The following is a 25,531-nucleotide window of genomic DNA, read 5'->3' on the forward strand; positions in this document are numbered from 1 at the left end:
TTACAAGAGGATTTGACCAAATAGTTTCTGAAAATGACAGCAATCTTCTGCCTAAATCTATAAACAATATAGGTAAAATAACAAAGATTGGCCAAAATAGCCTCCTTAAAAGAATACAAGTATTCTAATACTAGGGAAGTATAGAGAAGGAAGTCAAAACCATAAATAGGCCATGATAATTAACATGTAATTAACTGCCCCAAAGAAATTCTCTCCCTGTAAGGATATTCTAGGATAGGCAAAAACTATGAAATAAAAGTGGAAGTAGTTTTTGTTTTGTTTTGTTTTGTTTCTGAAAGCAAACATGGAGGAACACAGACATTCAAAATAATGACTATTTTTCAAAAGGAACAATTAGAAATGTCCATCATTTGAAACATCCTGCCTCCCCTCTTTGCTTTAAATGCCACATAAGTTATTTTGAGCCTATTGCTTTGATCAGATTTAGCTGTAAGTAATTATATTTAGTCATAGACATTTGATCTATAAATGGAATCTACTACAGGAATTACTGTAACTTCCATGAAATTGGCAAATAGCAGTTCCATTTGAGGTAATTCTAGAAAAGCTTTATCCTAAAAAGAAAATGCAATACATTTACCTACATAGAATATATTTTCTTTCAAAATGAAAATCTCTCAAGACTCTAGTTATGCATCTACATTTTGTTGTTTTTTTAATAATTTTTTTAAAGATTTTATTTATTTATTCACAATAGACATAGAGAGGCAGAGACACAGGCAGAGGGAGAAGCAGGTTCCATGCAGGGAGCCTGACGTGGGACTCGATCCCGGGACTTCAGGATCGCGCCCTGGACCAAAGGCAGGTGCGCTAAACCACTGAGCCACCCAGGGATCCCCTGCATCTACATTTTGAAGAAAGAATTACCATTTAACAGTATCCTACACAAATATGTATTAATTTCTCAAATCACTCATTTGGGGGAAGTAAACAGTAAAAGAAAAATTATGTTTTTTCTTTTCATAGATATCATGTAAATAATATCTATACATTGAGTGCTGGCCACTAAGCAAAATAAAAACAGTGAGACTCTTCAGGATCCTTGCACTGAAAGAATATAACATCCAATGTTGATGATACAATATGCAACTCTAGATACAAGTAAAATGTTTCACTAGGAAGCAACATGGATAGTGCAAACAATATTCAAACAGGAGTTCCATAATCACTGATCTAGTTGTGGCTCTGCCATTTATACTAACTGTTTGGCCCTCAGTTCACTGCTTATCTTCTCTGGGTCTCAGGTTCCTCAATGGAAAACAGAGATAGAGATTCAAACACCAAACAAGATAATGTATGTAAATATATTCTGTGAACTATAAAGTGATATTCAAATATTAGGTAAGACATAAAATAAAAAGAAAAAACTGCTAAATGAAAACAACCGCCTACAAAGTTGGAGTTGGATATGCTTACTTCAATTTTAGATCTCTGTCGTGAACTTTACTACTAGTAAAGCTAATAGCTACCATTTACCAAGTCCTAGCTGTGTGACAGCCACTGTCCTAAAGGGTTTATACACATTGATTTTATTGTTGCAACAGCCACATGAAGTACGTTGTGTTGCCTCATTTTACAAATGAGGCAACTGAGGACTAAGCACTCAGAATACCTACCACAGATTAGTAAAGGAGAAGCAAGGATTTCAATCCACGTCTCACTATAGACTGTGTTCCTGATCATTATACTATTCTGACTCTGCGGGGGGAAAGGTTTCAGACAAAGTTACTACCTTCTACATTTTTTTTTAATTTTTTTTATTTATTTTTTTTTTTTATGATAGTCACACACAGAGAGAGAGAGAGAGGCGGAGACATAGGCAGAGGGAGAAGCAGGCTCCATGCACCAGGAGCCCGATGTGGGATTCGATCCCGGGTCTCCAGGATCGCGCCCTGGGCCAAAGGCAGGCGCCAAACCGCTGCGCCACCCAGGGATCCCTACTACCTTCTACATTGATTAGGGTATTGAGAATGATGTTTTAGGCCTGATAAAGAGAGAGAGACAAATAAATAAGAGAGGGAGGGTGGGAAGAGTTGAGGGTAGGGGAAAGAGTGGGAGAAAAACACTTTCATTAATAGTTCTTGCTTTTTAATATTTGTGAGTCAGTTAAAAGTGAGTCAGAATAAAAAGGACTGGCTCATGATCCTAGTTTCCCAGACTAGTTCAAGCCATTCTCTCCCCACTTTGGTGCCAATAATAATAACTAACATTCACTGAGTACTTAGTTTGGGCCAGGAACTATAGTAAGTGCTTTATGTGATTTATCTTATTCAGTCCTCACAAATCCATAAATATCATCTTCATTTTATAGATGAGTACACTAGAACATAAGGAGATTAAATAACTTGCTCAAATTCTGTCTCTAGGCAAGATGGAATAATAGGGACAAGACTTACCCACCTAATTACTTCACTGAAAAACTGGGAGGAAATAGAGAATAAATGACACTTTTCAGACATTAGACATGAGGCAGCAAAGGACAGTGATTCCTGAGTGAGGACAAAGGAAGAGGTGAGCCCTATGACTGCTCAAGCTTACTGCATAGAGAGTTTTCGGCTGCAACTCTGTAAAGCAGGAGCCAAAAAGAATCCAGCAGTCCCCCTTAGCTGAGAAGACCATGTAAGGAACTCAAAAGGTTGTGGTGTGTAGTATTCACACACAGAATACTGGAGAAGAGAGAGAGGCACTGAGAAAAAAACTGTGGAGATCTTCAGAGGGAGGGTCCTCCCATCCCAAATTTTCATTTCAAAATTGATTAGCACATTAGTTTGAGAAAATTATCCAAGGATGAGGAAAGAACCACCAGAAAGAAGCAGGTGGAACCTCTCTCTGGAGCTCAACAGAAGACCAGGAATATTCTTCTCACTAGCCTGAGCGAAAGACAAAACAAAACAAAACAAAACCCACCTCACAATTCATGGGACATGAAGGTACTGTCTTAAGGGTGGAGTAAAATTAGCCTGGATTAACAGCTGCTTGGTCCCACTCAACGTTAAAAAGCAAGCCTCAAAAGGGTCAAACAATTTCCAAGTAATTTACAACAACAAAGCTTCAGAACAAAATTCTTAATATTGTTTAAGTACAAGAGTACCTAGCATCCAACAAGGCAAAATTCACCATGCCTGACATCAGATCAAAACTTATCAGGCGGGCAGCCCGGGTAGCTCAGCAGTTTAGCACCACCTTCAGCCCAGGGTGTGATCCTGGAGACCCAGGATCGAGTCCCACGTGAGGCTCCCTGCATGGAGGCTGCTTCTCCCTCTGCCTGTTTCTATGCCTGTCTCTCTCTCTATGTGTCTCCCATGAATAAATAAATAAAATCTTTTTTAAAAAAAATTATCAGGCAAGCCAATAAGCAGGAAAATACAACCCTTAACAAGCAGAAGAATAAATCAATAGAAACCAAACCAGAAATGAAAGAGATCAGTAGACAAAAACATTAAAAGAATTATTATAACAATATTCCACATGTTCAAGAAACTAGAAAAAACCATGATCATGTTGAGGAGAGACCTGGAAGATATTTTTGAAACACACAAACCAGGGGTGCCTGACTGGCGCAGTCAGTAGAACATGTGACTCTTGATCTCGGAGTTCTAAGTTCAAGCCCCATGTTGGGTATAAATAATAAAAATTGGGTGTAAATAAAACAAAATCTTTAAAAAAACAATAGACACAAAGACACAAATGAAGGAAAAACAAAAGTAAATTTGAAGACAAACCAACTGAAAACAAAAACGAAAAGACACAATGTTTCAAAAGAACATCCGTGGGGATCCCTGGGTGGCTCAGCGGTTTAGCGCCTGCCTTTGGCCCAGGACGTTATCCTGGAGTCCTGGATCGAGTCCCACGTCGGGCTCCCTGCATGGGGCCTGCTTCTCCCTCTGCCTGTGTCTCTGCCTCTCTCTCTCTCTCTCTCTCTCTCTCTCTATCATGAATAAATAAATAAATAAATCTTAAAAAAAAAAAAAAAAAAGAACATTCCTGAGCTGCGAACAACTTCAAGCAGCCTTGAATGTATGTGCAATCAGATCTCCAAAAGGAAAGAGAGAGGGACACCTGCGTGGCTCAGCGGTTGAGCGTCTGCCTCGGCTCAGGTCATGATCCTGGAGTTTCCGGATCGAGTCCCACATCGGGGGTCCCGGGGCAGAGCCTGTTTCTTCCTCTTCCTATGTCTCTGCCTCTCTCTGTGTCTCTCATGAATAAATAAAATCTTAAAAAAAAAAAAAAAAAAAAGGAAAGAGAAGGCAGAAAAACATTTGGGAAAATAAAACCAAAAATTTTCCAGATTTAATAAAAACTATTATTTTAAAAATAAAAAACGATTTAACAAAAACTATGGGGCACATCATGATCAATTTTTAAAACATATTAATAAAGAAAAAATCTTAAAAGCAGCCAGAAAAAATAAAGATTTAACACAAGAACAAAGAATGACAGCAAACTTGTTCTTGCAAACAATGCAAGAAAGACAAGTGGAACAATATTTTTTATAAAGATTTTATTTATTTACTTGAGACAGAGAGAGAGTAAGCATGAGAGAGCATGAATGGGAAAAGGGGCAGAGTCAGATGGAAAACACGAAACAGGAAGCGGGAGGTGGGGCTCAATCCCAGGACCCCAGGATCGTGATCTGAGTTGAAGGCAGTCCCTTAACCAATGGAGCCACCAGGTGCCCAGAGCAACATCTTTAAATCTCTGAAAGAAATCTCTAGATTTCATGAAAATATCTTTTAAACACCACCCGAAAAGAAAAAAAAAAAAAAAAACATTTTCAGACATATAAAAACTAACATGGAAAATAGTATGGCAGTTCCTCAGAAAATGAAAAATAGAATTACCATTTGATCTAGCAATTTCACTTCTGGGTATATACCCCCAAATCCCTGAAAGCAGGGACCAGAACAGATATTTGTACACCAATGTTCACAGCAGCATTATTCACAATAGCCAAAAGGTAGAAGCAACCCAAGTTTCTACTGACAGATGAACAGACAAACAAAATGTGGTAAATCCATACATACAATAGTATACTATTCTGCCTTAGAAAGGAAACTCTGATATACACACACACAGGACAGGCTACAACAAAGATGAGCCTTGAAGACATTTTTACTAAGTGACATAAACCTGTCACAAAAAGAAAAATATGGTATGTTTCCACTGATATGAGATACCTAGAGTAGTCATATTAATAGAAACAGAAAGTAGGATGGTGACTGGCAAGAATGGGGAGCTATTGTTTAATGGGTACACAGTTTCAGTACTCTGAAAAATGGTTACAATGGTAAATTCTGTGTTATGTGTTATTTTATCACAGTTAAAAATAAATACAATAAAAAGATTTTTTTAAGCTGAAAAAATTCATCATTAGCAGAACTGCACTACAAAAAAATGTTAAAGACTGACAAAGACAAGGAAGGCAAGCCACATAGTAGAGGCAGCCTATGGAGAGGTAGGACAGTTAAGCGCAATGTGAGATTCCAGATTGTATCTTAGAGCAGAACAAGGACATTAGTGAAACTAATGAAACTAATGAAAACTGGAGAAATTTGTATGGGCTGTAATTTAGTTAATAATATTGTACCTATGTTCGCTTATTAGTTTTGATAATTATACTTTGTTTAATCAACATGTTAACATTAAAGAAAGCGATGTGAGCAGTACATAAAAACTCTGTTCTATTTTTGCAAATTTTCTGTAAGTCTAAAATTATTCTATAATACAAAGTTTTTTTAAAAATGAAGAAAGCATTGTTAGCATACCACCTCTGAGGAGAGTTAAAAGTTCCACTGTTAATATACACTGAGAATAAAGTCCAAAGTGAGCATATTTTAGGTTTAACTTGGAGGAAAGAGAAGTAATTTTGTTTTGTCTGTTTGTCTTAAATAGGAGTATTCAGGAGAATAAAATCATCGAATACTGCTGGAACAGCATAAAAATCATCATCTACATATATCAAAATAAAAAATGCCTCCTTCCCAAAGTTGTGACACATGTGGCAATAAAACAAATCCCCAAACTAACCCAACAAATGTGGGGATCCAGGCACATAAGAAATGTAGGAGGAGCTAAGAATAAGGAACATGCTTAAGAGGACTGGTTTGTGTAATTCTGTATGCTGTATGAAATCCAATTACTTATAATCAGTCCCTTCTGCTAAAGAGTAATAATTTGTTGGTTAAATTTCCATAAGAAAAAGCATGTTTTTCCTCTACTGTTTCTGTCTATGAGATAGACCTATTTAATTCTCCACCTTCTCATCTACACCAATCTGGAGAGGTAGTTTTATGGAGTAGAAAAAGCATGAAACTGAAGCTTAATGTATTGATCAGCTACTCTGTGCCAGGTACTGTTCTAAATACTCTATACATGGGTTATCTGATAATCCATTTAATCTTCACAACAAGCCTGAGAAGAATGTGCTATTATCCCCATTTTTACAGATGAGTGCTCCAGGCCTAACTTTTCCACTATGTCATTGGGAAAGTTTACATAAATTACAACTTCTCTGGGCCCTCAGAAACCAACACCTGTTAAATGTCACTGCTAGCATTTGTTTCACACCTGCCTTACCTATCCTATTCTGAACTCCTACAGGGTGGGACAGTATTTATCTTGGTATTAGGCACATACATGTACTAGATTTGTAGTTGTTGAAAGAGAAAGTTAGGTGAGAAAGCTGAACTAACTAGAAAAATGAACCACTCAAGTTTCTCACAGTTCTTAACCATTACATTCTCAAAAAAAAAAAAAGAAAAGAAATGAAAAAAGAAAGAAAAGAAAAGTATCAGGAGATCCAGTGGAAGGAATAAACTAAGGATGAGGAATTTGGGGTCTGGTCCCAGCTCCACCACTGATTGGCTATGTGGTCTTAGGCAACTCACAAACCTCTCTCTAAGATTGCAAACTAGTGCAACAGAAATTATAATATCTGTCCTTCTTGATTCAGCAGATTGTTGTGAGGAATGAATAAGTCTACTTTAAAGGCTTAATATAAACCTAAAAGAGATAAAATATGTAAAGCTCCTGGTACAAGCAGTGCCCAAAGATATCAGTTCCTTCCCTTCCAACACAAAGATTCAAGGACGGAGCTGCCTTATTAGTAAATGGTGCCTTCCTGTCTACAGTGTTTTAGTAACCTGGCATTTTCACTCTGACGATACTTCTTGTGGTATCCTACAAATGTTGCTATAGAGAGTGATTCATCATGTAAACTAAAATCACTGCTTGCAAGTAAATGCAAACTGCAAATTATAGGGAGAACAGAGGTTTAAAAATGTACTTAAAAATAATAAAAACTCAAGTGAAGTCACTTAATCCAATATTTTATTGGAAATTGGACCACCTCCAATTCTCTTAAGGGTACCACAGTTTGGTAACCAGATGTTAATATTGTTCCTCTGCCAAAGAAAACTGCAAGATTTAAAGACTATTTTTTTCCTTAAAAATTATGTTCTATTTATATTTCAAAACATATTTCTCTGATACCTCAATAGATTAGATTAAAAACTAAGTATCCCTTCAATCTCCACAGCAGTCTAAGACATATTTGACGTGTATTGGCAGAGGCACTGGAAGAGAGAGTACCTATTCTTCATGATTTGTCTAAAGAATAAAATGGACAGCAGTAGACAGCCAGATCCAAATTCAAATTTCCTAAAAGGTAAGCATTACAGAAGCAGCCCAGACCCAATAGAACTTAATTATTCTATTGTAACTAGCAACATGAGCTTTATTAAGGGATAGGTGCAATAGTCATGAAGGAACGTGACTACTAGAATGATCCAAGCTATCAAAAGAAATAAAGCAAACCATCATCCAAACCAACCAAATGTCAAATTAAAGTAAATTCTCTGCATTTTCCCTCAAGATACAGAAGTGAATATACTAATCTACAGTATCATAGCAGCAATTTTGACAACTGTACCGAGGCATTTTATTAGTCTCTATTAGATTTGGCAAGAGCTCCTAGCTGCTTCTCCACATCATCAGCTGAGTACTCCCTCAACCCCAAAGCTGTTTCTGACATAAATGAGGCACAGAAAATATGATTTTCACCTGTGTCATCTTCCAAGTATAGATAACAGATCAGATTTGATTCTTTGACAGGATATCTCTGGACCTGACCTGTGGTAATTGTTTCTAAGTTCATCAGCTATCCAACACCAGTAAGTGAGGAAATAAACAGGAGAGCTAGAATGCACAACACTGCACGAAACCCATATCACTGTGCAAATAAATACCTTCAACTTAAAATCTTAAATGTCAAATGAATATGAGAGCCAAACTAGACCAAATCATCCTTCAAGTGGCTACAGCAAATGGTCATATTAATATCAAAGTAGATTTCAAAACAAAGAGTAGAGACAAAGAGAAACACTGCCTAATTACAAAAGGGCAAATTCATCAGAAAGAATTATCATCATAAATGTATGTGCACCTCCTAACAGAGCTTCAAAATACAGGAAGTTACCCATTCTTGGTCACTACTTCATCTCTGATTTTCTTGAACCTTCCCAACAAAACTTCTCTAAGCAAGGTTACCAAATGACATTTTGCTGTCAAATCCATTGATCAATTCTCAGTCTTACCTTATGTAACCTATCACTTTCTTACCCTTGAAACATTTTTCTCTTTTGGCCTCAATAACTCCATTCTCTCTCCATTCTTTTCAAGTCTACATCTTTCCAGTTAGGAAGTGTGTTGGAAGAGACTGGCAGAAAGAACAGTTGTAGTCACTCATGCTCTGGCCATTCTTTCTTGGTTTCCCTTCCTGATTTCTGATCTTATTTTCTAAATATTCCAGTTCCCAGTATTTGGCTCTCAGACATTTGTTATGTTTCTTGCTTTATTATGCACTTTCTTTGAAAATCAAAGACATTGAGACACTTTCCTTTGCCCACAGTAGTTAAATGTTAATCCCATACTGTCCACATTCCCTCACCAATCTCTATTTACAGTTGGTAATTTCAGGGTAACTGACCAGTCATAATCTACAACTCTCAAATTTATAAATTCATTAAATTCCAGTTGTGTACTCAAATTTCCACTTAGTGTCTAATAGGCATCCAAAGCTGAACTTTGAATTCCAACTCCCTTCACCTAAAACCTCTTTTGTCTGCATTCTTCCTATTGCTCAATAAATAGCAACTCCATTCTACCAGTAGCTCAGGCTAAATAACTTGGTTCCATTCTTTCTCTCACACCCCATACAAAATTCGTCAGCAACTCTAATTAGTCCTACTTCAAAAAAATATATCCAGAACTCAACTAATTCCCATCACTCCAATGCCACCAACTTGGACCAAGCCAATGCCACCAACTTGGACCAAGCCATCATTGTCTCTTGCCTACATTAAAACAAAGGCCTCCCAATTGGTCTAATGGATCTGACCCTTGCACCATATAGCCTATTCTCTACACAGCAGGTAGGAGTCTCTTGAGCATTAGTCTGACCATGTCATTACTTTGCTCAAAGCCCTCTGATGTCTCTCCATTACAGTAAAATCCAAAGTCCTTACCATGGCCTTCAAACCCTGCATGATCTGCCCTCTCCCCAACAACCTCTTTGACCTCCTTTTCTACCATTTTGCCCTCAGTTTCTCCAGTCCAGCCAAATTGTTCTCCTTCCCATTCTGTGAGTACAACAAGCATATTTCCTCCTGTGGGCCCTTGATGATCTCTCTGCCTGAACTAGTCTTTTTTTTCCCCAGGAAACACATGGCTTTTTTCCCTTACTTCCTCCAGGTCTGTGTTTATACACCACTTCTTCAGAAATGCCTCTCTATTATACCCAAGATAAAATTGTGTTCATCCCAACATATGTATGTATTGTTTCTATCTCTGCCATATAGAATATAAATTCCACGAAAGCACGGACTTTATTTTGTTCAATTCTGAAACCTCATTGCCTAAAACAGTTTCAGGTATGTGATAAGTGTGCATTAAATTTTTGGTGACCAAATGAAGATATTTTTTTTGGTTAAACGGGAATCTTCAATACTTCCCCTCCCTTATTACCCTCATCCCATTAGTCTCTTAAGTTCTTTCAAGTCTACATCCATAACACTTCTTTATATCTCTCCATTTATATTACCACTGCTAATTCAGCTTCCCATCATCCACCTTCTGCAACAGGTTTACATTTCTGCATTCAACCTCTTCTCTAATGTACTTCCTAAGTGGAAAGAGGATAGACTTCAAAAATGAGACAAGTATAGACTTTCCTTGAGCAGTCACTTACCAGCTATGTGACCTTGAACAAATCATTTCAGGGTTTCAGTCTACTCACTTGTAAACAGAGATTAAACCTACTTTTTTAAAAAACCTTATTGTTTAAAAAAGGTAAACACATGAAAACATTTTAGTAAAAATTCAAATAGATAAGTATATAGGTAACGAGATAGTTCCTCAGCAACACCACCCCCAGTTCCACCTCCCGCCACAGAAGTAACGTCTGTTAGCCACTGACCTTGCCCTTTCCCAGGCTCTTCTGTGCACTTACGTTCATATTGCACATGGACACATCTAACTCCCCGCCTTTTTTTTTTAACATATTAGGATCACCATTCCATGATGCGCCATGAAAAAAACCTACTCTTTAAAATTTTATAAACCTTATTTTTTAAAACATGTTTAGGTCCACAGCAAGAATGAACAAAAGGTACAAAGAGTTCACATATAATTCCACCATACACAAATACCTACTTTTCAGGACTCTTATAAGGAGTAAATAAGAATATAAAGCACATAATATTAGCAATAGTGAGTAGGCACTCAACTATCAGGTTTCTTTCATTTCTGAACTCTGATCATGTATCCACTAGCTCAAAACTTTAACTGGTTTACCACTACATATAGAATAAATCAAATTCTTGAGTCTGGTATCCAAAGACTTTCACAATTCGGCTCCAATCTACTTTTCTAATTTTATCTTTTACTAAACACCCCCATCGATGAGCCCCCACACAAACTTTACTCCACCCACAACTCTACTATTTCTGATCACATTCAGCATTTTCCTATGAGTATTCTTTGCTCCACTTCTGCCAAAAGTACTTTTCTCTTCCAGTATGTCTGCCAAAATCTTGCAATCTTTCTAAACTCCACTCCAATTCCATTTTTTTCAAGAAGACATGCAGTTTTATCACTTAGCATTTATCTCTCTTTCTTTTGTACTTTCACATTACTTTGTTTATGCCTCTTTTCCCACTCCCTCTTGATGGGCAGGGACCACATCTTATTCAGCAATTAGCAGTGCTATGCAATACTCGGTGTTCAGAAAACCTGTTGAATTGAATATACTGACTAAACAATCACAAGTTACTCAACACTAGAAGAGAAAGCTAAAGATCCATCCCTAAAATATAGATCTTTGAATGGGTAACTGAGTCAGATGACATAAATATTCTTTCTAGACTCTGATTCTAAAAGTACTCTTCATTAAGAGCTTTTCAAACTATGCCTTAGGGTGGGGGCACCTGGATGGTTTAGTTGGTTAAGTGTCTGACTTGTCTGACTCTCGATTTCAGTTCAGGTCATGATCTCAGAGTTCTGGAATTGAGCAGGGGCTGCTCTTTGCACTCAGCAGGGAGTCTGCTGGAGATTCTCTTCCTTTCCCTCCCCCCCACTCCACTGTGCAGATGCATGTTTGCTTTCTCTCTCTCTTTCAAATAGATAAATCCTTAACAAATGAAAAATAAAGAACACCTCATGGTGAAAGGAAGGAAATATGAGGGAGAAAAAAAAACACTAAATATCTAATAGCTACAGAATCTTAAATATTGTATAGCTCCTGAGAAGCATTAATTTGTTTTTTATTATGTTTTTTAATTCCAGTATAGTTACAATATAACATTGTTATATTGGTTTCAGGTGTAAAATAAGGTGATTGAACAATTCTGTATCTTACTCAGTACCCATCATGGGTGTAGTTGTTAATCCCCTCCATCTATTTCACCCACCTCCCTATGCCTCTCCCCTGTGGTAACCCATAACATTAATCATTTGATAATCACATACTGTACTTTGTTATTTCTTGCAGTATTTTTTTTTAATTTTTATTTTTATTTATGATAGTCACACAGAGAGAGAGAGAGGCAGAGACATAGGCAGAGGAGAAGCAGACTCCATGCACTGGGAGCCCGACGTGGGATTAGATCCCAGGTCTCCAGGATCGCGCCCTGGGCCAAAGGCAGGCGCCAAACTGCTGCGCCACCCAGGGATCCCTCTTGCAGTATTTTTTGAGTCATTTTTAAACCTTTCATCATTTAACTCTACTTCCATATTCTCAACTAGAAGATCAATTTCATGTAGGTAGAGTGCATATCTTGCTCTTTTATAGTCTGTTCTGCAACAACATATGTTTCTAAAGCACCACTTAGTTCTCGTCAATAGAATACTGAAGTCATATTAGTTCATATGTGATTTTTTCTGTTAGGCAAGAAGAGCTGGAAGAGTAGACTAGAATTATAACCTTCAGAAGGAAAAGTAAAATGGCTTCAGCTAGGCTGTTACACAGACATGGCCCTTTGCTCTATTTTAAGAAAAATGAAAAGTGAATGCCTGTACATAAGGCTAAAAGAGGGATAATTTCTAGTTCTCATCTCAGGGCAACTCTTACTTCCATCTGTGCCCACCTCAGTGGCAAACCCACTGGCTCAGGGCCCCAAATTTATATACATTATCTCACATTTCTGTAAATCAGCATTTTTTAAATTCTTTTTTTAGTACATTTTTAATATCTATGGCATCTTCCACCCATGCTGAGCTGCCTGCCTAGGTTGTAAAGCTATTAGTTTTTTAGTTCCATGATTCAAAGTTGCAGAGATTTTGAGTAGTCTACACCTCTCCTCATTTTTTCCCCATAAGCCTTAATAATTTTAGTGTATAATTTTGTACATATATTATAGTAAAATTCCTTTTTATCCAAAGTCACTAGCACAGTGTCTTGGATATAACACTTAAAGTTTATTACATTTAATTTTGAAAACAACTAAAAACATTTTATGTTACCACTGTTCCCATGATTTCAAATATAAAATCCAGATTCTGGGGTTCCTAAACTCAGCTCAATATGGGGAGCCCTTCCCTGGTGCAGTCTTTATTCCTCATACCAAAATCACTACCAAAACAACTTTAGCTGATACAAGATTCAACTTACTGTTATAAAAAGATCTCCTCTGCAGCAATATCACTATGACTTTCATACCTCAATAATCAATGTGACCTCAGTGCTTGGTGACACTAAACTTCTGGACATAATGAATGGAAAAGCCGAGACAAACAGGGACTGTTTTCTATTCACTTTCACAGCTGCTTGGGCTACTGCCCAATCTCCTTAATGAGGGTGGTCTCTTGCTTTGTTTTCATGAAACCTATAGCATGTAGAACACACCGCATTTCAATAGTGTAGCCTTCAGGATATTATATTGTCCCTGGTTGCTCAATATTTTGTCTCTCTCCTCCTCAGAATAGTCAGAAACATGTTGGAGCTATACCAGTTAACTATGACTCCTAGTGAACCAGCGTAAATGATCTACTTATTGTCAACAAGATGAATAACCAGCATACCATTTTAAGCAAAAGCCTCCATACTTTAATTTTTAATTTCCAGTCCCCAGGCAGGGACTTAAGTTTCAGTTCAAAAACTTGGACTGATACCCCCAGTCAGGTCTGACAATTTAGAGATATGTATGTGCATAGTTTCATGGATACAGATTTGTTTTTAACACACACAAATATCTACTATACATATGTTTTTATAAAGCAAATCAATCTTCCTTCCTTTCTCCTTTATTCTTCAGGGAGGCAGTTCTAGTGCCAGAAAACATTTTCCTTTAAAAAACAGAGACAACCGAATATCCACTGTTATTGTGTATTTATATAAACCTTGTGTAAACAACCCCCATGTCCTTGTAGGGCTATGTCATCACTGACATATGCTGCTCAACCAAATTATTTACATTACAAAATATATTCAAACAAAAGCAACATTTTTAAACACCATGTACTCAAGGCCTAATCACTATTTGGATATGAACTGTGGCTCATCTTTCATCAAAGCAGGCAAAATCAGGAAAGGCACTGATAAATTTCATATTTCTTAGAATCTGAAAAATATTCACAACTATGGCTGATACAGACCAAAAAAACCAAAAACCAAAAACCAAAAAACCAAAAACCAAAATCTTGAGCTATGCTATTAGGTCCTAAATTCTAAAAGATCAACCTGAAGGTACTTTAAAGATCAGATATTCCAGCCACCTCATTTTCACATGAGAAAATTTAATCCCTACTGTGTGGAAGTAACTGGTCTAAGGTCACAATGCTAGAATTACAGGTCTGTTAATTGTTGAGTATCACAATCCTTCTCTTTATAGTTTGAAAAAAACTGATTTTAAAGCAGGTTTCAAAATAAATTGAAGCACTAGTAAAATATCATTGATAGGAATTTTCTGCAGGTTACTTACTGAACTATGTATGTTAATTCAGTGATTGTACTTAGTTAACTCTCTGTGTTCTTAGAAAGTATTCCATATTTCTAACATCAACATGACATTTCCTTGCAACTCCAAACTCTTTTGGCAGCCTTTTCCATCTATTGGGATGTGCTAAGAAAATATATGCTGCATTAAATATTTATTGAAGTAGAATCACTGGGAAGCAAATTCATTAGGAAAACAACCAATTAATCATTACATATGTTATATAACAGGCCTGTAATGAGTGTATTACCTTTACCAATCTTAGGAAGTAGGCATTGTTAATATCACCATTTTAGAGATGAAGAAACTGAAATAAAGAGATTAAAGAACTAACCAGGATCAAATATCTCCTAGTAAATTGCAGAGCAAGGGATTCCATCCCAAATCTTCTAGCTCCAGAGCCCACACTCTTAACCACTAATACTACAGGGGCTCTCTACAAGGAAAGCATCCACATTTCCCACCTCCCCTAACAAAGACACTATTTTTCAGACTAGCTGAAAGTTGAAAGATTAACTAGACTACACTTAATTGAATGACAAAATTTCCAAGTTCAAGGAAACCCATAAGTCATTAATCCAAATCATCCACTTTAAACATAAAGAAATTGATGCTCAGAGAAGTTAAGTGGTTTGTCCAAGGTCACACAGCAATTTCGTAGCAGAACCTGTTTGTCATTATAGTCTAATGTTCTTCCCATTATTTCTCATTGTTCCCCTCTGCTAATAGACAAGCTAGGGAATGTACTATTTAAAGTAGCAATATAAAGTATCAGATAAATAGTCTAAAAAGAAAACCTGATTTGGGGAAAATAGAATTTCTAAAAAGTGACACATCAAAGAACAAAGTTTGTGCGTAATTTGGTGATTACATGTTCCACAAACAGGCAGAAAAGATTTCACTAACTCAAAAAAAAGCCAAAGCCAAAAGTTACATTCTCCCTTAGAAAAGAAGAGATATTTTTCTAGAATTGATTGGCCCTAAACAAGCATGGCTCAAAATGCTGTCTGGCAGTAAAATCAGTGTCCACTGCCTGGCTGTTCACAGTTGGCCACATAGCTCAACATGTAAAGGCTATAATTCTGAGTTATCAGTTTGTGGATGCAAGTGTTAAACAAAGCCTACAGCACCGGCCCAGATCATTTCCTCCTCCCCCTCTTTTTTAATGAAGCCACAAATTCAGTGGAGTCTGGAGATTTAAATTCTAATCATTTTCCCTTTGCCCTTTAACATTGGTGCTCCCAAGGGAACCTTTACTTCCAAGCATTACTATTCTAGGCCACTGAATCAATAACCCACAGCTCTAAAAGGCAAGAATGCCAAGTAAATGCTCTTCTCTCTCCCTCCCCATCCCAATTAAAGAAAATGAAATCTATAAGGCTGTGGAAGAGCCTCCAATAGACATACTATAATAATAAAAACCACTTAGAACATTTCAAACCAGACTAAACAAAATGCTGTACTCTACTTGCATACAGCAGCCATGCGACAATTCAGCTGATTACATTTAGGGGGAATGCTTTTCAAAAAAGAGGGCACCTAAATCTCTGATGGTCTTTTGGTCCCTGCTTCACATCCAAACCCACCAAATGCTCCACTTACTCACCTTGCTCCTCTGTGCACAAGAAGAGATCTACCAGCCCACAGCTGGGTCTCTGCATTACTCATTCATTCCACTTTGCACAGAGGAGCTTGGCTGTGCTGCAAACCAACCCAATATTAAGAATAAAAATAGGGGATCGCTGGGTGGCTCACTGGTTTAGCACCTGCCTTTGGCCCAGGGTGTGATCCTGGAGTCCCGGGATCAAGTCCCACATCAGGTTTCCTGCATAGAGCCTGCTTCTCCCTCTGCCTCTGTCTCTGCCAATCTCTCTCTCTCATGAATAAATAAATAAAATCTTAAAAAAAAAAGAATAAAAATAATTTTAGATTTAAATTTAATGAATATTTATTGACTAGCTTTCATGTGCCAAACATTGAGCCACATACTGGGAACAAAGTAAAGAAAAAATGTCCAGTTCCTGGTTCCAATAATCTGCCTAGTAAGGCAAGAGACAAGAGAACAAACAAAAATCTCTACAGTTCTATAGCCCTTCATAACCTCATAAAAGTCTTATAAAACTTTTGCATCCTTTATAGCTCACTGAACCTTACAACAGTCCTGAGATAGGTAAGACAGTGCCTACTGTCTTAACAGATGAAAGCACAAATTCAGAGTACAGACATGCTATGAATAAGAGGCAAGAGGAGCAACATACCAAAAAGCCACTGCCAAAGAGTGTATTTAATGAAACCACAAACGCTATTGCATCATAATTATGTGAGAACGCTCAGTAGGGCAGTGAACAGCTCTAGCAGAAAAACAATGCTGAAAGAATGACCAAATAAATATATACCAACCAAGGATGCTTTCACAGGCTCCAAGAGTCTGTGATACTCTGATTATAACTGCCGAATTGTTGCTGATGTGTTTAGTGCTATTTGCCTTATTTCCTTTCAATTATGTCACCAAAACTCTATTAGAAAATATGTCACGAACATGAAAAGCTGAGAAACAATGACCTCAGAACACAGCGAGTAAGTCATAGTACAAAACCAAATTTCTCATCTTCCATTCAGTGTTCTTTCTATTATAAAATACAGTGTCTCAGACTGTACAAAGAAATTCAGGTCACATGAATTTCATTTTGGAAAAGACTCCTTTAATACTCAAGAGGGCTTTCAGTCCAAGATCCCTGGGTATATCCCAAGTCTCAGGTAGCCTCAAAATTAATCGTTAGACTATTACATATCCTCAGAGTTTGTGAACACAGCCTGAATATTTTTAAAGTACCTAGACCAGACTGGATGCCCTAAAAGCCTGGTTCAGACCCAATTTTCAGGATGACACTAGTTGCCCCAGGACTAAATGGCTCCAGAAACATAAATGTTATATAAGGTATAGCATAAACCTTGTCAGGCTAGAACACCAATTCTCACCCCATTTCAAACCAAAGATGATTCAGTAAGTGCCTAAAATCATCATTACAAGAACCCAAAAGCCCAAGTACTTATAGTGCCACACCTGTGTGCCCTAGAGAGCTAGAGAGAGGGGACCAGGAGAGAAAGATGACTGAAAGGGAGGATGGGAGAAAGGAATGGGAGAGAGGGAAGCAGAAAGAGAGGAATGAATGTGAGGGGATGGGGAAAGGAAAGATGTGGGAACAAGAAATATAAATGAGGGATGAAAGTTGTGAATGTGCTCCCCCTTCAGTCAGCCTCACTTTTTTAAAAAAGATTTATTTATTTATTTGAGGGATGGGAGGGTCAAAGAAGAGAACCTTCAAGCAGACTCCCCGCTGAGTTCCAAGCCCTATGTTGGCTCAATTCCACAACCCATGAGATCATGACCTGAGCTGAAACCAATAGTCTGATACCCAAATGACTGAGCTAACCAGGCACCCAACAGCCTCAGTTTCTATGAACCTCTCATGGCATGAACAGTTTGCCATGCTGTAGGTAGTTCTAATGTATAAAGCATTACTTTTCCCTAAACCTCATGCCTATAAATGCAAGCCAAGGATATCTGGGGCTCAACCAAAGAAACGTTGCTTTGTTCTAACACTGGAGGAAAAATCTGCTGTATTAAAATTACTGATCTCTAAGATGAAATTTTTTTAAAGTATTTATTTATGTGAGACAGAGAGATAGGGAGAAAGAGCATGAAGGGGTGGGAAGAGGGAGAACCAGGCTCCCTGCTGAACAGGTAGCCCAAAGCAAAGCTCAGTCCCAGGACCCTGGGATCATGACCTGTGACGAAGGCAGACGTTTAACCAACTGAGACACCTAGGTGCTCCTTAAGCATGGAATTTTTAAAGGGATTTTTCAAGGTCATTTTGCTATTAAATAGTTTTCACTTTAGGTACTGCCTTTGGAAACGATCTCCCAAATAGGTGCAGCTTCATAATACTTTTCTCAGGGCAAACATGACTTTCCTACCCAACTGAGTATCTCCAGCGTTTTGCTGTCATTTCTTCTCCTAATTTACAGTTTATCATTTCTATATCCTTCTTCCTACTTCAGTTTAGAAAAACAGGACTGCAGTAGCTGGTTCAAAAATAATAAAGACTCAAAAAAAATAATAATAATAATAATAAAGACTCCTAACTCTGGGAAACAAACTAGGGGTGGTGGAAGGGGAGGAGGGCAGGGGGTGGGGGTGAATGGGTGACGGGCACTGAGGGGAGCACTTAATGGGATGAGCACTGGGTGTTATTCTGTATGTTGGTAAATTGAACACCAATAAAAAATAAATTTATTATTAAAAAAAATAATAATAATAATATTTTTTTAAGCTTAAACATGGACTAAAGAAACCAACAGTTGTTTTTGTTTTGCTTCTTTTTTTTTTAATTTCTAACTTTAGTGATTTGGCAATGAAAATTCATTGCATTGCTGATGATCCTAATATATGATGCACTTCAAGTCTACCAGACTTTTTCATTTTCCAGCCAACTGTCTCCTGTCAGCCTTTGTTTGAAATTTCTTAACTCCTGGGGATTTCTGCCAAACTCTTAATACCATGAACTCGGCATTGTCTCTGTAAAATTTAAATCCCAGGCTGGCTTCCCCAGCCACCCAGCTCATTTCTGAGCTCTTTCCACTATAATCTGTATATAATCTTATAATAGAAACTAATTTTATTATCACTCTGAAACATAATTAGGAAGGTAAATTTCTCATAATCACAAAAGTTGATAAATTTATCTTAAATACTATCACTTAGAAGATAAGTTTTTTACCCTTGATGTTTTGTATTGTCAAAGTCTTCACTTACTTAAGCCTTCAAGGCCCTCAGTCCCCAGTCTTGCCTCATCTGGTCCCACAGCAACAGCTATCCTCATCCACAACCAAAAGGAGATTCCTCTTCAATAGTCAATTTTCAAAACAGACTTCTATGATAAGAATAGAAGCATGTGCACCATAGAAAATTTTAAAATGCTGATAAGCATTAACGATTTTTTAAAAGATTTTTATTTACATATTTTTTTGAGAAAGAGCAATAGAGAGAAAGCGCATGCACAAGCAGTGAAGAGAGGCAGAGAGAGAAGGAAAAGTAGATTCCCTGTTGAGCAGGGAGCCAGACATGGGACTTGATCCCAGGACCATGGGATCACGACCTGAGTTGAAGGCAGATGCTTAACCAACTGAGCCAACCAGGCACCCAAGCAAAAACAATTTTTATTTATTTAAAGATTTTTATTTATTTATTCATGAGAGACACAGAGAGAGAGAGAGGCAGAGACACAGGCAGAGAGAGAAGCAGGCTCTATGCAGGGAGCCCGATGTGGGATTTGATCCCACTCCAGGATCACGTCCTGGGCAGAAGGCAGGCAATTAACCACTGAGCCACCCAGGCGTCCCACAAAAACAATTTTTAATAAACATTTCATGCCTTCATCATTCAGAGATAGCACTGTTAATATCTTGATGTATAGCCTATTATGTCTTTCCCTATGGCCCACGGACACATATTTATACACATGTTTTCACAGAAAAAAAAAAAAAAACATTATATTCCGCATTCTATTCTGCAACCTGATTTTTAAAGCCTTCACCTTTCTATTTCAGTAAGTTTCCATATCATTTAATGCCCAGACCAAATTCAGTTATCTCACATGGATCTCATCTGGTTTGTCCAAATTAGTATCAGATCTATAATCATCATCAACCAATATTTACTTTAAGCTGTGTCTCCTAAGCCAGGTATGACCTGCCTTCTTCCCTTTGCCCATCTACACAGCTCAAGTCTTTCTGTTCAATATCTCAAAAAGCGTCAGGACTCATCCCCTAAAACCCTATATAGTTAATTAGTTAGTTAGTTAGTTAGTTAGTTAGTTAGTCAGTTAGTTGTATATAGTAGTAACCATAGTAGCAGCAGCAGCAGCACCACCACCACCACCACTTTACACTTGGAAACATTTCCTTATTATACATATAGAGAGCTTAATGCAAAGCAAAAGCTTCTGAATTAGTAAGCAACTCATCCTCAGCCTGAAAAAAACAATCTTCATGTTGGAAGCTCTATCATCCAAAATGATTGAGAAGATCTAAATGAATTTATGGCTTAATATGTAAACATTGTCTAAAATATTTGGGATAGCCCAGATGGTTAACAGCAGTAGTGACAACTCCCCAGGCCACTTACTAATATATTTCCAGTATTACTATTTCAGGCTCCTATATTTTAAACAAGTGTGTGTACGTAAGAAATCCAATGAGATCCAATCTAATTTCTTCAACTGTTAGACTCTGAAACATTTTTAAAAATACACATACATATTCAAACACTGAAAAGGCAGACATTTTATACTTATTTTAAATTAATGTTTCAGCTTCTTTAATTCTTGAGTTGAAAAAGCAGACAGAAGTAAGAGTAGGAAAAATGGGGATCAGGAAGGTATGATAAGAAAGATAATGCAGAACAGTTTACAGTCTAAAAAGGAAACAGAAAGGGTGAAAGGTTGGTAGAAAGCCAGAGAAGAGGAAACAAAAGGAAAATTCAAAGGCATATCCCAGCCAGTTGAGGAATCAGTAAGAGAGGAGCAAATATATAATGCCTGAATTGGCCCTTCCACTAAAGGTACCTCCTTAGATTAGCTGCAACAGGGTGACTGCTCACCAAGCAATTACTCAAGTAATACGGCCAAAATAAAATAAAATCCAAAGCTTTTAAATGTGCTTAAAAGAAACTGAGATAATTCAAATTCAGAAATACATTTGTCAAGTATTTGCTGAAATCCCCAATGTGGCAAGCTCTATGCTGAGCAATACATATGCATCTTCACATATCCCTGATGTCAAGATAATTATTATCAAATTAACATTGTCTCTTTATTAGCATATCACAAAGATCTTTAAATCATAAAATGTCCTTAAGACAAGAAGAGCCACCAACACCTTATGACTTTACCCAGTGCAAATAAACACTAATGTACTGGAGACTGAAGTCTTCTGCTCAACCCCTGAAATGGTAGAGTAGGAAGAGCAAACACAACACCACCACATTACATGAACTTGTCAGAAGAAGCATTGGGAGGGTAGACTTAGGGGAACATCTGTTTTTAGTAGCAGCGATGGATGAATGAGGAAAAATAAGTTCCTGGTGTCCGCACTGAATAATGCCTAACGTGGTGACAGGAGACCCCGGGCTTATAAGCACTGTCATTTTTAAAGCATAGAAAGTCATTAAAAATCCTGACAAATGCAAAAATAAGAGCTATTAATACTTTCCTTTACCTGAAATTACTCCGGAGTGTTAGTTAAGTAACTCACTCCATAATTCATTCTGATCATCACATGTTATTGGTTTGTGATCTTTGATAACGTGTTGAAAGCTCTCCTTCTTGGGCCTTAGAAGTTTTGGCAGTACTTCTTTGTAGGCCTGTCTGTAATTTTTTTCCTCTTAAAGCACACAACTATGGAAATTGTGCAGCACACCTGTGTCAGACAGATCCAGGTTCAAATCCCAAATGACTACTTATGAATTCCTGGATTGTCGGCAAGTTATTGACCCAGTCTTAGACTTGGTTTCCTACCTTGTAAAACAGTCATTCTAAAATTTTCTTGCAGTATTGTTAGGATGTGAAATAGGTGATGACATCAGCACAGTGTCTAGCACACAAGAGGCATTCAGTAAATGGTAGCTATTATTATTATTAGCATTGACTACTTTCCTTTACTTTGTCTATGCTTCTGTTTTAGCTCCATTTGCAAAATTGGAAATGAATTTCCAAAGTTTTATCTCTAATCATGCTCTTACAACCAAGATTCCAGACATTCTGATTATTTTCAGGTCACAGACTAGTAAGAGGTCCACACAACTTCTTTACAATCTCCCAATCTCTAGAAGGCAATTTAACCTATGGAAGTAGCCTCAAAGATTACAGATATTATGATTTTATATCTCTTAACTGTACATCAATCTGTTCATTAAGCAAACCAAGAGACACAAAAGCTCACCAACAGACTCTTGCCAAACATACCAGAAGGAACACGGATTATAATCTTTGCTCTTTGCTACTGGCCAATTGTCTACTGTAACTGGCACCAGATCACCAATATGACTACTACAAGGCTGGCATATGGGAAAATAACTGGCCCAAAATACTTTGTTTTATTCCCAGGCTATTTGGTTATGAAGAAAGCTGGTACCCCTTTATAATATGAGTGATCCTGAAGTCTAAAAGGGATGTAGCAGTGAAGGGACAGAATGATTCCATGCGACTGTTCAATTTATCAAGTGGACAATTACCCTCCATCCCTTGTTAAATGTGGTACCAGATTCTAGCATCAAAGCTTGGCTAACATTTGTCCATGTTATCTCATGTTTTAGGCCCTTTGTATAAATACTAGCCCGAGTTAGCTGTGTCCATGAAGGCCCATTTTGCCCTTCCTCCAACTACCTTAACCAAGTGCTTCAGGAAAAGCATTAAAAAGGGGTCTCTTTGATTTACAACATACCTGGCAGCCAATCAAAGCTATCTCTTGATGGTAACTAGCATCCTCTCTCACCAATACCCTATTTCTTCTGCTTTACATATAACAAGAATGTAAGAGGGTACAGGACAGCACAAGACAGGTTTTACTTGGCTTTGTGCCAACAGTGGTGAACAGTTTTGTGTGTTTCAAAGCAATGGCAGGTCTCATTTTGTCATAAAAACAATCTCTGCAGCCACTCACACCACGGGCCTGAGGAGGTCAGTCAGAGCTGGAAAAGCAATTGGAAAGACAGATTATTTTTTAAGTAAAGAAACATAAGCCCAAAAAAGCTGAAGTAACAAGCTTCCATCCTCATGTGACTGGCTTAGCTTTTGATCTCTTTGCTTCTAAAATGACAGGCTCTAGAAGCAAAAGACACACAACCACTAATAAAAAAGACAACTTGAATATAAATAAGATAGGAAAAAGCAGAATTTTTAAGACAAACACACAAGAAGGAAATGATGTTGTTGGCAGACATGGACCACGTTCTACAGATGCTTGTTATCCTCTCCAAGGCATTCCAAAGCACTGGTCTACCTGTCATCCCACTCCGTTCTCTCCACAGATTCTCACTCACCACCTGCCTCCCAGCACCCACCTCCAGTTTCCTCCCTCTTTCCTGTCATTGTTCCTATCACCTCTCTCCTACTCACCCCTGGTTTTCCTTCTCCTATCTTCTCAAGTGTCCCTATAGAACTTGTTACTAGAGGCATTAACGGTGGCATTATCATTAGCTGCCAAAATCCTAATGTTCCTTTTATGAGAATTATCTAGGGAGGACAGAGCTTTAAGGAAGATGGGGCCTGGGGAGATGAGAATGACAATGATCACTACCAAAGGCCAGAAAAGTGTGTGACAGCAGTTGTAGAATTTATTTTCCAAATAATGCAGGGCTGGAAATAACCTATGACTGGTAAAAAGCAGGGCTTGATCAAATGTTTTACTTTCTAATATTTCTAGACAGTTTTTTCTGTTTGCCTGTTACTTTACCATTTGATAGTTAGTGTTGCCAGGACAGGAGACTTTGTGCTGAGCTCAGAGGTATCACTGATTAATGAAGAATTCTATCTTGATAAAGGGTTTTCTTTTATTTTTATTTTTAAATTATTAAAAAGATTTATTTATTTGAGAGAGTGAGAGAGAGAAAGAGAGAATAAGCAGGGGAAAAGGCAGAGGGAGAGGGAGAAGCAGACTCCCCTTTGAGCAGGTAGCCCAATGCCCAATGTGGGGCTTGTGCCCAAGACCCTGAGACCATGACCTGAGCCAAAGGCAGATGTTTTACCGACTGAGCCAGCCAGGAGCCCCAGATGTCATTTCTTTCTATATTCTATACTCAACAAATATTACTGAGTAAACCACAATGTGCAAGCCATTGCACTAGACTCCATGGCAGACCAGAGAATGGTCAATCTTAAAGCCTACCTGTAAGGAAAAGTATTTATAAAACATGTGTATACATATAGCTACAGCATAAAGTAGAAGAAAGATATAGATAAAGCACTCTGGAAATTTAGAGAAGGAAGAAATCAATTTCAATGGAAGGACTTGTGAAAAAGACAGTGATAGCAGATAGTTCAGACAAGAGGCTACTTCAACTTGTACCAGCACTGGAATATTTGTGAACTTCTCTGGGTGGCTAAATCTCCTGTGGAATTTATAGGTACTCCATTTGTTGTAGTATTCCTGTCCACAGCACTTCTCCAGTTACCTCTTCCATTCATTGAATGAAAATATAAGAAGACAAAATGAGGACATACTGTTAAATCACAATGCAACTGGTAAAGGGACTGGAACACAAGCATAATTCACTCAACTAAGCCAGAAACCCTTTGTATTTGATAGCAATAATCCTGCAGCATCTAGAAAACACACTTATCTTATTAACGAGACTGGAATTATTTCAATTAGGTATCTCCACATGTAGCAACTGTTAGGAATCAGACTGTTTTGAAACAGTTGTTAATGACTTCACACGGCAAACGTTTTCCTGAATTTCAGGGGGAAATCTATGATTGAGACAGATGGGAAAGAGCCTGGCCCTGCTGTGTAGCAGAGGAACAGCCTTGTGGGCCTAAAAAAGCATTTTCCACTGGGATCCAGCACAACAACCCTAAAGACACCCAGAAAGACAATCAGAAACTTTGGTAACATCTGCTACATTAAAAGTTCAAAACCTGGCACCAGTAAACAGCTAATTATGGGAAGAAATGCTTTAGCTCAGAAACAAGTGTTTAGATTTCAAAGTCATATAACACCTACTGAGAACATCAGGGGCCCAAGGTCTAACCCTAGTCCTCTGGCTAACCCGGGGGAATTTGCACTCTGCCTCTACTAGATCACTCCCCTTAGACAAGAAACAGAATTCATCATAGAGCTCCATTCAAATGCTTCTCTTCCTGTTGGAAAGGAGGTTTTTTCAGCCTATTAACTCATGGAAATGCTTTAGAACTTTGAAAGACTGTTCACAAATTTACAGAAATATTTACTGGGTCAGTTTT

The 25,531-nt window shown here is 37.7% G+C and overlaps 1 protein-coding gene across 3 annotated transcripts in view; it reads right to left on the minus strand.

Annotated features, from left to right (window-relative positions):
* TTC28 (tetratricopeptide repeat domain 28) overlaps positions 1-25,531 on the minus strand; it is a 625,508-nt gene that overhangs the window by 359,266 nt on the left and 240,711 nt on the right. The gene's annotated exons all lie outside the window — the stretch shown is intronic.

The sequence above is a fragment of the Canis lupus genome, chromosome 27, assembly GCF_048164855.1.
Source record: "Canis lupus baileyi chromosome 27, mCanLup2.hap1, whole genome shotgun sequence".
Classification (NCBI taxonomy): Eukaryota; Metazoa; Chordata; class Mammalia; order Carnivora; family Canidae; genus Canis; species Canis lupus.